The sequence below is a fragment of the Ochotona princeps genome, chromosome 3, assembly GCF_030435755.1.
Source record: "Ochotona princeps isolate mOchPri1 chromosome 3, mOchPri1.hap1, whole genome shotgun sequence".
NCBI classification, from domain to species: Eukaryota; Metazoa; Chordata; class Mammalia; order Lagomorpha; family Ochotonidae; genus Ochotona; species Ochotona princeps.
The window spans coordinates 75,742,969-75,758,881 of NC_080834.1; the positions used below are offsets into that span (position 1 = coordinate 75,742,969).

Here is a 15,913-nt window from a genome sequence, read left to right on the forward strand (position 1 = left end):
GAATGAATACTGGTGAGGATATGTGGAAATGGCTACATAAGCCACTCTAGGTGGGATTGTAATTCAGTACAACCATTATGGAAAGAAAGCATGGAGCTTCCTTAGGTATCTGAAAATAGGGTACCATATGACCCAGTTATCCCAGCCCTGGGAATTTATCTGAATGAAATAAATCACTATGTGAAGGAGTTATTTATGTCTGCATGTTTATTGAAGATCAATTTTCAATAGCTAACATTGGGAATCAAAACAAATGTCCCTGAATATTGACTGGATAAAATATTGTGATATATACACTACGACACACTACTCAAGCTCAATAAACAACAAAATCTTGACTTTTGCAAAATGCACATACCTGGAAACCTGATGCTTAGTGAAGCATAAATGTTTTTCTTTTCTGATATGTAACAGTTAAGATAGAATGCAAAAAATGTGTATAGGAAGGACATGGTGATTTCTGAATTACGATTGTTAATTTTAGCCCTTGCTTATGTCCGTTGGAACTGGAATCCTTCTGTTTTTTAATTGTTCAGAATTATTTGTTATAATTTGTTCAGAGTTATGATTTGTGAACAAGTAAGCCTATATATTTACAATGGATTAAAAGCATGTCCTAGTAGAAACTGATAAAAAGAGGAGAGGGAGGACTATGAGGGGTCAGCAGGAGAGTGAGGGAAGTGGAATTGTCTTGGAATTGCACCTATGGGATGCTTAAAATATGTTCTCATTCTAGCAATTAAAAATTTAATAAAAATAAAAAGTTTTAGAAATAAAGAAGGAGACAGGATAGGAGGGAAGGAAAGAGTGAGGGTGGGAGGGAAGGACGGAAAGAAAAAGAGAAAGAGAGAGAGAGAGAGATGCTCCATTAGCTCCATTGCATTTGCTGATTCACTTCCAAATGACTGCAATTGCCAGGGCTGAGGTAACTGGAAAACATAATCCAGGAACTCTTACATGTGTTACAAGGGTTGACATACTTGGGCTGTCACTTGCTGTATTCTTAGAAACATAAGCGGAGAGCCAGATTGGAGGGAGAGCAACCAGGGCTCCAACTGGCACTCTGATATGCAATGCATAGACGGTGGCAGCATAACCCACTCTGTCTTTTTTTTTTAATTCTTTTTTTAAATTTTTATTAATATTTAGCATTATGTGACAGTTTCATAGGCTCTGGGAATCCCCCCTCCCCTCCCCACGCCCCTCCCCCCCGGTGGATTCCTCCATCTTGATGCAGCATTACAGTTCAAATTCAATCAAGGTTCTTTCCTTGCAAACCTATACCAAGCATGGAGTCCAGCTACTTATTGTCCAGATGGGTTGAACAGTTTCTTGGGGAGACCATTTCTGGTCCGAAGTCAGAGCTGGTAGAATATCATCACAGTCAATTAAGAGTCCCAATATAACATCAACAGCAATTTGCAATATTATGGAATTGACATGGCTTTGAGTAACCAGTATGTTAAAAAAAAACAAAACAAAACAAAAAACAAAAAACAAGTCCTAACCACAACCTATGATTAGCTCATTGACATCTCAATTTTAGTTTATATACAGGACCGGACCGGCTGCTATATAGCTTGAAAAGGCTATAGGGTACCATTCAGCTGTCTCGTGTCTATTTCATTTTAGTATTTAGCCATTTGTTGTATTGAAGTAGAATTTTGTTGATCTTGGCAGATTTTGGGGTAATCTAGACTGGCTTGTAACTCTAACAAGATATTTGTTTTTTTTGTTTGTTTGTTTGTTTTTTATTTTTTTTATTTTTTTAATTTTTTTTTCTTTTTATTGTATTGTTGTTGACAATCTTTACATAGTTAATTACAGTTAAAGGAAAAAGAAGAAAGAAAAAGAAAAAAAGAAAAAAAAGGGTCAGGGGGATAGGAAAGTGGGCAACGCCATTATGTCCATATTGTTTCCATCATGCATCTGAGGTAAAGGGGGACATTGAGGGAGAAGCCCCACCCGGTTTCCCGCCCACCCCAAGTCCCGGATGTGGAGCATGCTCCGAGATATGTGCCCAAGTGGTGCTAATAGTTCTCCAGTTATGAATCGCTGCCAGTTTCGCTCGATGAGGTCGTCCACTGATTGACATGGTCCATCATAAAGTCTCCGTTTGCCCCATAATTTGCTGCCAACATATAGCTGAGATGAATGACTGTCCCGTTCTGTCTTCTGTCTTTTCTTGGTTAGAGTTCTGAGTCCAGCAATTCGATTGGGGAGATCTCCAAAGATACTTTGAGGTATTCCCAGACTAGATTCTTACATGTTCTAGCAGGCACAGGGCCCGGCACAGTCCATCACCCCGATCAGCTGGTGGTTGCAACTGCTGGGTTGGTTCTGTTTTCAGTCCCGAGTTGCACTGGAACCAATGGGTGTTGCAGTCCAGTCTGGTTCGGCCCTTACATCAACCAGTGGGAGCTACAGCCTAGCCGGGGCGACCCACAATAACCCCCACCAAGTCCACCCCTACCCTGGTTTGCCAGTATGTGTAGCAGAAGACCAGTCTGTCCCCCATCCCATTTGGCTCTGGTACTTGTCAATGGGTATTAAAGCTTAGTTCTATCTAATCAACTCAACCATCCAGCCCTCACGGGTGTTGTTGAGTGCCCCTCTATCTAGCCATCCCAGCCCCCGTCCTAGTTTTCATGCCCTCCCACGGGAATATGATCCAGGAAGGGGGAACCCACTTTTCCCTCCCAGGTCTCTCTGTCCCGGTTTATGCACTCTTTAGGTGGTCCTGTGATTTGACTTGACAGAATTAGTCCCCAGTGCCAGCTTCTGCCAGCTGATGCTGCGGCCCTGATCTAGTCCACATGCAGCGCACAGGTGTTATAGCCTTGCTTAGTCTGGTCTGTCTCTATCCCAGCCAACACTCTCCAGTGGGAGTAGCTGACCGGCGAGGGGACCAGCCCCTTAATCCCCCCACCAGCTCTGCCCCTTCCTTCCTGGATCTCACGTGTGCTGGATGGGTGCTGCATTCACATCCAGTACAGGCAACCATGCCCTGGCATTCCATAATGTGTACTGGTTTTGTCGCAACCAAACCCGGCCCATCCCACACTCTGGTCTGGCGATCGGATTTGCCAGTGGTTGACATGAACTGATTCAGCCTGATCTGCTCCTGACCCATGCTGAATGTATGCCAGTGGGAAACTTTCCATGGCCTATTCTGGGCTGTTTCCTATCATGCTTCTTGCGCTTACCTGCAGGGACTGTGTCCTGCCAGAGGAGTTGCCCAGGCTCCTCCATCAGATCCCCTCCCAATGCCAGATTTTGCACTTGCCAGGGGGTTCTTGAGCCAACCCTACTCAGTTCACCTCCTGTCCTAGCAGGAACAGTGGTTTTTCCTGGCTGGCTTTCGGCCTTTTGGCTAAGATCAAGTGTAGTATCTGTTCTTATCAGTTTAACAAGATATTTGTCAACATTTAAGGTGCAGAACATTTTTTTTGGGGGGGGGGTTGTGCAGGAAAATCCTCAACACCATGGTGAGGAGTGGCTAATCTTTGTGTCCCACCCAGCAAGGCATGAGCCAATCCACGCCAGCTCTTTCCTGTCAGATTTCAAGCTCTACTTTCTGTTGTTTGTCTATTTATTTTAGGTTTTTTTCTTTTTAGTTTGTATGATTGTTTGTTTGCTATGAGGGGTTTTCGAAGCGATCCCGATGGTCACTGCGAGGGAGGGCGGGGGTCCAGAGGTGGAGCCAGGCTCGGACCAGAGAAAGCTCTCCTCCCTGGTCCCGAAGGACATTTATTGTTCTTCTGTTTCTGCGGACCGCTCAGGGCTTCTGGTTTTCTTTCTGATGATGTTGGTTTCTGCACGGTAGTGTTTGGACTTCTTCCATCCCCTGCGGAAGCTCCGGTTGGGTGTGGGTGACCTCAGAGTACTCAGCCTCCCAAGGCATCCAATTCCCTGTGGCCTCCTTGGCAGTTGGGGTATAGTCCTTGTTGCTCGTATTAGTAGTTTGTGGTGAAGGTCTGGGAGTCTTCGTGGTTGGGATCCAAGCTTCCTCCTTACCACCTGCTCCACTCTGGAGTGCCCCCCTGCTCCACGCACATGACCTCCTGTTAAGAGGTTGTCAGGATCTCACCCGATTCCCCCCTCATGCATTGGTATAGTAGTTTTTTTTGTGTTTAGTGCCGCTTTGAGTCTGTTGTCTATGAATTTACCAGATTTGACCTTGATAGGCTATATTGTACTTTTTCCCTCACTCTTTTTATGGTCCTGAAAGATTTCCCTGCACTCCCTCCCCATTACCGGTTAACATAGTGTATTGAGGGTATGGTAGGTTTTACAGTTTTACGATGTAGATCTTAAATATTCTGACATTAATTGTTGGTTTATAGATTATATCGCGTTATCTTATTGCATTGGATACAGGTTGTTAGAGATTGCACTAATATTACAATATACAGGTACTATCTTTCAAGTTGTCATCTTTTCATCTCAGATTAAGGCGAACATGTGGTATTTAACCTTTTGGGATTGGTTCATTTCTCTTAGCATGATGGATTCCAGTCGGGCACATTTGTCCACAAAGAACTGCATTTTGTTTTTTTTAATAGCTGAGTAGTATTCCATAGAGTAGATGAACCATAGCTTTCTTATCCAGTCCTCTATTGATGGGCATTTTGGTTGCTTCCAGGTTTTTGCGATTGTAGATAGTGCTGCTATGAACATAGGAGTGCATGTTGATTTCTTGTGTAGGAGATCTTTTGGATATATCCCTAGGAGTGCTATTGCTGGATCATACGGTATGCTGATTTTCAGTTGTTTGAGTATTCGCCAAACTGATTCCCATAGAGGCTGTACAAGTCTGCAGTCGCACCAGCAGTGGAGAAGGGTTCCCTTTTCCCCACATCCTCGCCAGCAAGTGTTGGTGGTATTATGTATGTGTGCCATCCTTACTGGAGTGAGGTGGTACCTCATTGTTGTCTTCATTTGGATTTCCCTTATTGCCAAGGAACTTGAGCATTTTTTCATATGCTTGTTTGCCATTTGGGTTTGTTCTTTTGTGAAATGTCTGCCCATTTCCCGTGCCCATTTCTTGAGCAGTTTGTTTGTTCTGGTGTTTTGGTTTCTTTGTAGCTCTTTGTATATTCTGGAGATCAGCCCTCTATCTCCTATGTAGTGTGCAAAGATCTTCTCCCATTCTGTAGGTTGTTTTTTTACTTTGTTGATTGTTTCTCTAGCTGTCCAGAAGCTTCTTAGTTTGATGAGGTCCCAGTTATTTATTTTGGTCTCGATTTCTACTGCTTTTGGAGTCTTTTTTAGGAAGTGAGGGCCTACCCCTAAGTGTTGCAGTGTGTTTCCAACATTTTCTTCCAAAAGTTTGAAGGTTTCTGGATGTAGGTTTAGGTCTTTTATCCATTTAGATTTGATCTTGGTGTATGGTGAGAGATGTGGGTCTATCTTTTTGTTTCTGCAGGCTATCAACCAGTTGTCCCAACAGCATTTATTGAACAGACCTTTCCAGTTGCTTGGGTTGTTGTCTGTCTTTTTGTCAAAGATTAATTGACTGTATCTGTGTGGGCTTCCATCTGTTGTTTCTATTCTGCTCCACTGATCTTCCTCTCTATCTTTGTGCCAGTACCAGGCTATTTTGATGACCACTGCCCTATAGTATGTCCATAGATCCGGTACTGTGATTCCCCCTGTTAAGTTCCTGTTCTTCAGAGTGGTTCTGGCTATTCATGGTTTTTTGTGTTTCCAGATGAATCTGTGTATCATTTTTTCCAGTTCGATGAAGAATGCTGTGAGTATTTGATTGGGATTGCATTGAATGTATATATTGCTTTTGGTAGTATAGACATTTTGATGATATTAATTTTGCCTATCCAGGAGCATGGGATGTTACTCCATCTTTTGAGGTCTTGTTCTATTTGTTTTTTGAGTGTTTTGTAATTTTCTTCATAAAGGTCATCTACGCTTTTGGTTAAATTTATTCCCAGATATTTCATGCTTTCCTTTGTTACTTTGAATGGTATCTTGTTGGTTAGATCTTCTTCCATCTTGGGGCCATTTGCATACACCATGGCTGTTGATTTTTGTTCATTTATCTTGTATCCTGCCACTCTGCCAAATTCTCGTATGAGTTCTAGGAGTCTTTGTATTGAGTTTTTTGGTTCTTCTATGTAGAGAATCATGTCGTCTGCGAATAGTGAAAGCTTGACTTCTTCATTTCCAATTTGGATTCCTTTGATTTCTTTGTCTTGTCTTATGGCTTCTGCAAGTACCTCTAGGACTATATTGAATAGCAGTGGTGATAGTGGGCAGCCTTGTCTTGTTCCAGATCTCAGTGGGAAGGGATCCAGTTTTTCTCCATTTAGTATGATGCTGGCATTGGGTTTTTCACATATTGCTTTGATTATGTTGTGGATTGTTCCTTCTATCCCCACCCTGGTTAGGGTTTTTAACATGAAGTGGTGTTGAATTTTGTCGAAGGCTTTTTCTGCATCTATTGATGCTATTATATGGTTTTTGTTTTTCAGTTTTTGGATGTAGTGTATCACATTTATGGCTTTCCGAATGTTGAAGCATCCCTGCATTCCAGGGATGAAACCTACTTGGTCTGGATGGATGATCTGTCTGGTGTTTTTTTGTATTCTATTGGCTAGGATTTTGTTGAGAATCTTAGAGTCAACATTCATCAGGGAGATCGGTCTGTAGTTTTCCTTCTCTGTTAATTCTCTGTTTGGTTTGGGGATTAAGGTGATATTGGCTTCATAGAATGAGTTTGGAAGAGCTGCTTCCTTTTCTATTGTTTTGAAGAGGTTGTAAAGGATTGGGGTTAGCTCTGTTCGGAATGTTTTGTAGAATTCTGTGGTAAAACCATCTGGGCCTGGGCTTTTCTTTGTTGGGAACTCTTTAATCGCTGATTCTATTTCTAATTCGGTAATGGGTTTATTCAGGTCTTCTGTTGCTTCTAGGGTGAGTTTTGGTAAGTGGTGGGAGTCTAGGAATCTTTCCATTTCCAAGTGGTTATCGGATTTGTTGGCGTATAGTTCTTTGTAATAATTTCTAATTATTTCCTTAATGGTAGTAGTGTCTGTTGTTATGTTGCCTTTTTCATCTTTGATGCTGCTAATTCTTGCTTTGACTTGTTTTTTCTTTGTCAATCGGGCCAGTGGGGTGTCTATTTTGTTTATCCTCTCAAAGAACCAGCTTTTTGATTCATTTATTTTCTGAATGGTTTTTTAAATTTCTTTCTGATTTAGTTCTTGTCTTGTTTTGATAATTTCTTGTTTCCTCTTGTTTGTGGGGTCCTTCTGCTGTTGCTTTTCCAGTTCCTGGAGGTGTGTGCTTAATTCCTGCATTTGTTGCCTTTCTTGGGCTTTGACCTGCGCGCTAATTGCAATAAACTTACCATGTAACACTGCTTTGGCGGTGTCCCATAAGTTTTGGACATTTGTATCTGGGTTTTTGTTGGTTTCCATAAATTTTTTGATCTCGTCTTTAATTTCTTCTCTAACCCATTGTTCGTTTAGTAGCATATTGTTCAGCCTCCAGGAGTTTACATGTTTCCTGGGACATTTTGAGTTGTTGATTTCCAGTTTCACTCCGTGATGGTCTGAGAAGGTACATGGTATGATTCTGATATTTTTGTAGTTAGTTAAACTTGCTTTGTGTCCTATTATGTGGTCTATCCTGGAGAAGGTACCATGCACTGCTGAGAAGAGGGTGTAGTCTGTGGCCTTAAGATGAAATATTCTATAGATGTCTACTAAGTCCAGTTGTTCTATTGTTTGTGTGAGTTCTGTGGCTTCTCTGTTGAGCTTTTGCTGCGTTGATCTATCTATTGGTGTTAGTGGGGTGTTCAGATCTCCCAGAATTATCGTATGTTCATCTATGTCTCCCTTTAAGTCCAAAAGTAGTTGTTTCACGTGGCTGGGTGCATCCGGGCTAGGAGCATATATGTTAAGAATTGCGATTGGTTCTTGTTGGATCCTCCGTATCATCTGAGAATAGGACTGCCACACCAGCCTTTTTTTCTCGTCCATTGGCATGGAATATTTGTTTCCATCCTTTCACTTTGAGTTTCCTGGAGTTTCTTCTGGTTAGATGTGTTTCTTGCAAGCAGCATATAGTTGGGTCCTGATTTTTAACCCAGTCTGCTAATCGGTGCCTTTTCAGTGATGAATTTAAGCCATTTGTGTTGAGGGTTAATATTGAGAAATTATAATTATGCTGTGACATATGCCTGTGTTTTTGAGTTTGTTGGTAATTGATTGTCGTTTCCGTGGATGGACTTTATTGAGATCTCCCTGATTGCCATCCTTGCTTATGGCTTGCTTCCTTTTTCTCTGGGAGTAGCGCATTTCTAAGGAGATTTTGTAGAGTTGGTTTTGTGTTGGCATATTCTTCTAATTTCTCTTTGCTGTGGAAGTATCTAGTTTCGTTCTCGTATACAAATGAAATCTTTGCTGGGTAGAGTATTCTTGGTTGACAGTTGTTCTCTTTCAGTACTTGAAAGATTTTGTTCCACTTCCTTCTGGCCTGGAGCGTCTGTTCTGAGAAGTCGGCAGTGATTCTGATGGTCCTGCCCCTAAATGTAAGCTTCTCTTTGGTTCGTGCTAACCTTAGGATTCTTTCTTTGTATTCATTGGAGGGTAGCTTGATTACCACGTGTCTTGGGGAGGATTGTTTTGGGTCCACCCTGTGGGGAGTCCTCTGGCCTTCCTGAATTTGGATTGGGTTCATGTTCCAGGTATTTTGGAAGTTCTCCTGCATAATTTCCTCAAGTACTGGTTGTATGCCTCTTACTCTTTCCACTCCTTCTGGGAGCCCCATGATACTGATATTTGACTTCTTGATGTTGTCATTCATCTCCTGGATCGTCTTGGTCACCTTGTGTAGTTGTGACTCTAGTTGGTTAATAATCTGCCTGCTTTCATTCTGGGAATCTTCTAAGTCGGATATCCTGTCTTCTGCTGCTGTAATTCTGTTGGCTAAGCTCTCAACTTTATTCTTCAAGTCCAGGATCCCGTTTTTGAGTGATTTTGTTTCTGTGATTATGTGGTTTTTAAAATCTTTGAGCTCGTCCCATTGTTTTTCATTGTCTCTGAAGAGTTTTATAATTATTTTTCTGAACTCCTTATCAGAGACGTCTTCAATTTCTTCATCTGTAATCTCTGCGATTGACCAGGCTTTATGGTGGCTTTTTGGGGTGGAGGAAGCTGTGTCTAGGTCACTACCTCTCTTATTGTGTTTCATATTTGTGGCCAAGGTGTTGCTGAATTCTCACCCTTGACCTCTGTTGCCACCTAGTGGGTGGCCTGAGGTCTTGCTAGCCTAGGTTTTTGTTTTCCTTCAGCCCAGGGAGTTGTTTTTGTTTCCCTTCTGGGTTTCAGGTTTCAGTGCCTAGGATTTTTTTTTTTGTTGTTGTTGTTGTTGTTTTGCTTTGGTTTTTTGTCTGAGGCACGGCCGCTTTCCTTCGGCCTGGGTTGGCCCAGAATTTAGTTTAGCTGTGATCCTGGGTTAGCTGCCGGCTACCGCACTTCAGGGTCCTAGCGCCCTTCCGGTACCGTAGTGTTCGTTATGTGGGAATGTGTGTTACTTAGCCGTCCCTCTCTTTGCCTGGGTCCCACCAAGGTTATTAATATCGCCACCAGTGCTAGAGGTTTCAGCACTCCTGCAGTCTCCAGCTGCCACTGTCAGGGCCTTGTGCAACAATCTCCCAAAATTGCTTGTATATTTTCTGGTCAAAACTCCCACTGGCCTTTCCCCTGCTGGGTTCCCAACTCACTGTTTTCGAGCTGCGGTGCCACTGAGCTGGCCGCTGAGCGCTGCCTTGGTTTATTTGTTGTTGTTATTTTTTGGTTGATTCTCCAAATTGCGTGGATCTTGTTGATTCCGCAGTGTCCACTTCCCAGCTCCTGAGGAGTCAGGTGTCCTCCAGAGGGCACCTGCGGGCCAGGAAGTTCACAGGGCAGCACTGGCTCAGCTCGCTGGGCCTCTCCTCTCTACAACCCACTCTGTCTTAATGCCTGCCCCACACAATTACTGAATTTATGAGATATATTTGGGATAAGGCTTTGTTCTAGCAGTTGATACTCACATTCTATTTTTTTTTTTAAATTGGAAAGGCGGATATGCAGAGAGGAGGAGAGACAGAGTAGAAGATCATCTATCTGCTAATTCACTCCCTAAGCAGCCGCAATGGCTGGAACTGAGCTGATCTGAAGCCAGGAGCCTGGAGCCTCTTTTGGGTCTCCCAGGTGGGTGCAGGGTCCCAAGGTTTTCAACAGTCCTCGACTGCTTTCGCAGGCCACAAGCAGGAAGCTGGATGGGAAGCAGGGCTGCCAGGATTAGAATTGGCACCCATAAGGAATCCTGGCATGTTTAAAGTGAGTGCTTTAGCTGCTAGGCCACCGTGCTGGGCCCCACTCACATTCTATTTTAAATGCCTGTGTTTACATGCTGAACTCTGTCTCCTAGTTCTATATTCCTACTAATGAACATCCTGGAGAGCAGCGGGTGATGGCTCAGGTAACGGGGTTCCTGCATCATATAGGAGACCTGCATTAAGTTCCTAGTTTGTGGCTTTTGCCTCAGCAGGGCCCCAAATTTATAGCATGAATTTAGGGAATGAGGTAGTGGATAGATGCTCTCTGCGGACCTGTCCATTTCTGTCTCCTTCTCTTTGATTATGACTTTCAGACAAATCAAAACAAAAACAAAACAAAGTCAAAAACACTACACTGGGAAGTATCAGAACTACGTTATCTTCCATAGCCCATCAAAAATGCTTCTATTTATGTTCACAATCGATCATAAGAGCTATTGTGGCTTTTACCAAAAACACATGCATCATGTATGATATTTTTTTTTTTTGTGGGGGAATGTGTATTTCCAGTTCTATGTTGCTTATTAAAAAACTAAATTCTTGGACACAGAAACTTTGAATCTTGAGAAATTGCTTTTTTTTATTGGTTACATTGCATTATGTGACAAAGTTTTATATGCACTGGGATCCCCCCACTCCTCCCCTAACCCTCCCACCATGGTGGATTCCTCCACCTTGTTACATTACCACAGTTCAAGTTCAGTTGAGATTCTTTCATTGCAAGCATCTACTAAGCATAAAGTCCAGTTCAACGGTTTCTTGGGGAGACCATCTCTGGTCTGAAGGTAGAGCTGGCGGAGTATCATCACAATCAATTAAAAGCCCCGACATTACATCAGTAACCATTTATAACGTTATGGAATTAGTTGACATGGTATTGAGTAACCAATATGTTAAAAGAGAAAAAAAAAATGCAAGTTCTGAACCACATCCTGTGACTTCTACATTGACATTTCAATTGTTAGTTTATACACAACTGGGTTCTATACACCTTAAAGTGGCTATAGATTACTATTCAGCTGTCTCATGTCTATTTTCTTTTTTTTTTTAATTATTTATTTTTTAACTTCATTAATTGCATTGTATTACATAGATACTTGGGTTCTCCCACCCCTCCCCAAACCCTCCCACCATGGTGGATTCCTCCACCTTGTTGCATAACCACAGTTCAAGTTCAGTTGAGATTCCCCCATTGCAAGCGTATACCAAACATAGAGTCCAGCATCTTATTGTCCAGTCAAGTTCAACGGCTTCTTAGGTATACCCTCTCTGGTCTGAAGACAGAGCCAGCAGAGTATCATCCCAGTCAATTGAAAGCTCCAACATACCATCAGCAAAAATTTACATCATTATGGAATTAATTGACATAGTAATGAGTAACCAATATGTTAAAAGTAAATGCGAGTTCCCAGCCACCTTCTGTGACCACCTCACCTACACTTCAATTTTAGTTTATACACAACATATAACATTCAAAACATAACATGTTATACATAACATCATATCATCTTAAATTAAGGCAAACATGTGGTATTTAACCTTTTGGGATTGGCTCATTTCCCTTAGCATTATGGTTTCCAGTTTGGCCCATTTGGCCACAAAGAACTGCATTTTGTTTTGTTTAATAGCTGAGTAGTATTCCATGGAGTAGATGAACCATAGCTTTCTTATCCAATCCTCTGTTGATGGGCATTTTGGCTGCTTCCATGTTTTTGCAATTACTGATTGTGCTGCTATGAACATAGGAGTGCATGTTGGTTTCTCATAAAACAAGTGTTCTGGATATATTCCTAGGAGTGCTATTGCTGGATCATACGGTATGTTGAATTTGAGTTGTTTGAATATTCTCCATACTGATTTCCATAGAGGCTGTACCAGCCTGCAGCCCCACCAGCAGTGGAGTAGGGATCCCTTTTCCCCGCAACCTCGCCAACAAGTGTTGTTGGTGCTTTTATTCATGTGGGCCAGTCTTACTGGCGTTAGGTGGTACCTCATTGATGTTTTAATTTGGATTTCCCTTATTGCCAGGGAACTTGAGCATTTTTTCATATGTTTATTTGCCATTTGGGTTTGTTCTTTTGTGAAATGTCTGCCCATTTCCCGTGCCCATTTCTTGAGTGGCTTGTTTGTTTTGACATTTTGGTTGTTTTGTAATTCTTTGTATATTCTGGAGATGAGCCCTCTATCACCTATGTCGTGTGCGAAGATCTTCTCCCATTCTGTGGGTTGTCTTTTTACTTTGTTGATTGTTTCTCTAGCTGTACAGAAGCTTCTTAGTTTGATGAGGTCCCAATTGTTTATTTTGGTCTCAATTTCTACTGCATTTGGAGTCTTTTTTAGGAAGTGAGGGCCTACCCCTAAGTGTTGCAGTGTGTTTCCAACATTTTCTTCCAAAAGTGTGAAGGTTTCTGGATGTAGGTTTAGATCTGTTATCCATTTAGATCTGATCTTAGTGTATTGTGAGAGATGTGGATCTATCTTTTTGTTTCTGCGGGCTATTAATCAGTTGTCCCAACAGCATTTATTGAACAGACCTTCCCATTTGCCTGGATTGTCATTTGTCTTTTTGTCAAAGATTACTTGGCTGTATCTGTGTGGGTTTCCTTCTGGTGTTTCTATTCTGCTCCATTGATCTTCCTCTCTATCTTTGTGCCAGACCACGCTGTTTTGATAACCACTGCCCTATAGTATGTCCAGAGGTCCGGAGCTGTGATTCCCCCTGCTAACTTCCTGTTCTTGAGAATGGTTCTAGCTATTCGTGGTTTTTTGTGCTTCCAGATGAACCTTTGGATCATTGTTTCCAGTTCCATGAAGAATTTTTTTGGCAATTTGATTGTGATTGTGTTGAATGTATATATTGCTTTTGGTAGTATAGACATTTTAATGATATTGATTTTACCTATCCAGGAGCATGGGATGTTACTCCATCTTTTGAGGTCTTGTTCAATTTCTTTTTTAAGTAGTTTGTAGTTTTCTTCAAATAAGTCTCCTACATTTTTGGTTAGATTTATTCCCAGATATTTCATACTTTTCTCGTTATTTTGAATGGTATCTTGCTGGTTAAGTCTTTTTCCATCTTGGGGCTGTTCGCATACACTATGGCTGTTGATTTTTGTTCATTAATTTTGTACCCTGCCACTCTACCAAACTCTCGTACAAGTTCTAGCAGTCTCTGTATTGAGTCTCTTGGCTCTTCTACATAAAGAATCATATCATCTGCATATAGTGAGAGTTTGACTTCTTCGATTTCCCATTTGGATTCCTCTGATTTCTTTTTCTTGTCTTATGGCCTCAGCGAGTACCTCTAGGACTATGTTGAATAGTAGTGGAGAAAGTGGACATCCCTGTCTTGTTCCAGATCTCAGTGGGAAGGGTTCCAGTTTCTCTCCATTCAGTATGATGCTGGCGTTGGGTTTTTCATATATTGCTTTGATTATGTTGTGGATTTTTGCATCTATGCCTACCTTGGTTAGGGTTTTTAGCAGGAAGTTGTGCTGGATTTTGTCGAAAGCTTTTTCTGCATCTATTGATACTATCATGTGATTCTTGTTTTTCAGTTTTTGGATGTAGTGTATCACATTTATGGATTTCCGAATGTTGAAGCATCCCTGCATTCCAGGGATGAATCCTACTTGATCTGGATGAACGATCTGTCTGATGTGTTTTTGAATTCTGTTGGCTAGGATTTTGTTGAGAATCTTAGCATCAATGTTCATCAAAGAGATAGGTCTGTAGTTTTCCTTCTCTGTTAGTTCTCTGTCTGGTTTGGGGATTAAGGTAATGTTGGCTTCATAGAATGAGTTTGGAAGGGTTGCCTCTTTTTCTATTGTTTTGAAGAGTTTCTAGAGAATTGGGGTTAGTTCGGGTCGGAATGTTTTGTAGAATTCTGTAGTGAAGCCGTCTGGGCCTGTGCTTTTCTTTGTTGGGAGGTCTTTAATCACTGATTCAATCTCTACTTCAGTTATGGGTTTGTTCAGGTCGTTTGTTGCCTCTGGGCTAAGTTTTGGCAGGTTGTGTGAGTTTAAGAACTTTTCCATTTCTTGGTGATCTTCTGACTTGTTGGAGTACAGTGCTTGGTAGTAATTTCTAATTATGGCCTTAATGGATGCAGTGTCTGTTGTTATGTTTCCTTTTTCATCTTTGATGCTGTTAATTCTTGCCTTCTCTTATTTTTTCTTTGTCAGACGGGCCAGTGGGGTGTCTATCTTGTTTATCTTCTCAAAAAGCAGCTTTTTGATTCATTGATTTTGTGTATGGTTTTTTTTATTTCTATCTGGTTGATTTCCTCCCTTTTTTTGATGATTTCTTGTTTCCTATTGTGTGTGGGGCACTTCTGCTGTTGTTTTTCCAATTCCTGGAGGTGTGTGTTTAGTTCTTGTATTTGGCGCCTCTCTTGGGCCTTGACATGAGCTCCAATTGCGATGAGTTTACCCCGTAGCACTGCTTTGGCAGTGTCCCACAAATTTTGGAATGTTGTGTCAGAGTTTTCATTGGTTTCCATAAATTTTTTGATCTCATCTTTGATTTCTTCTCTGATCCATTTTTTGTTTAATAGCATATTGTTCAGCCTCCAAGAGTTTCTGTATTTCCTGGGGCATTTTGAATTGCTGATTTCCAGCTTCATTCCATGGTGGTCTGAGAGGGTATATGGTATGATTCCTATCTTTTTGAAGTTATTTAGATTTGCTTTGTGTCCTATCATGTGGTCGATCCTGGAGAAGGTGCCATGCACTGCTGAAAAAAATGTATAATCTGTGGCCTTAGGGTAAAAAATTCTATAAATGTCAACCAAGTCCAGTTGTTCTATTGTTTGTATGAGCTCTGTTGTTTCTTTGTTGAGTTTTTGTTTTGTTGATCTGTCTATTGTTGTTAGTGGGGTGTTAAGATCACGTACTATTATTGTGTGCATATCTATGTCTCCCCTTAAGTCCGTGAGTAATTGCTTCACGTAGCTAGGTGCGTTTGAATTTGGTGCATATATGTTCACAATGGTAATTACTTCCTGATGGATCAGTCCCTTCACCAATATATAATGTCCTTCCCTGTCCTTTTTGATGTGTGTCAGATTGAAGTCCACATCATCTGAAATTAAGACAGCTACCCCAGCCTTTTTTTCTCGTCCATTGGCATGAAATATATGTTTCCAACCTTTCACTTTCAGCTTCTTCGAATCTCTTCTGGTTAGATGTGTCTCTTGTAGGCAACAGATAGTTGGGTGCTGTTTGATGATCCATTCTGTTAATCTATGCCTTTTGATTGGTGAGTTTAGGCCATTTGTGTTAAGAGTTTAAATTGAGAGGTTGTGATTTTGCCCTGCCATACTTGTTTTTGTGGGTGTTGGTATTTGTGTAATTGCCCTTCCTTGTGTGGACTTTAGTGGGGAGATCTTCCTGTTTGCCATCTTTGCTTATGATTCACCTCCTTTTTTTCTGGATTTAGTGCATTTCTAAGGAGATTTTGTAGAGCTGGTTTTGTGCTGGCATATTCTTCTAATTTCTCTTTGCTATGAAAGTATTTGATTTCATTCTCAAATACGAATGAGATCTTTGCTGGGTACAATATTCTTGG

At 41.4% G+C, this 15,913-nt stretch overlaps 1 long non-coding RNA gene and 1 other non-coding gene across 2 annotated transcripts in view; both read left to right on the forward strand.

The window, feature by feature from the left end:
* LOC131479916 (uncharacterized) overlaps positions 1-15,913 on the forward strand; it is a 265,174-nt gene that overhangs the window by 151,066 nt on the left and 98,195 nt on the right. The window lies entirely within an intron of this gene.
* Positions 3,355-3,551, forward strand: LOC131479959 (U2 spliceosomal RNA). The gene has a single exon (XR_009245210.1). It is a non-coding gene; the product is annotated as a U2 spliceosomal RNA (small nuclear RNA).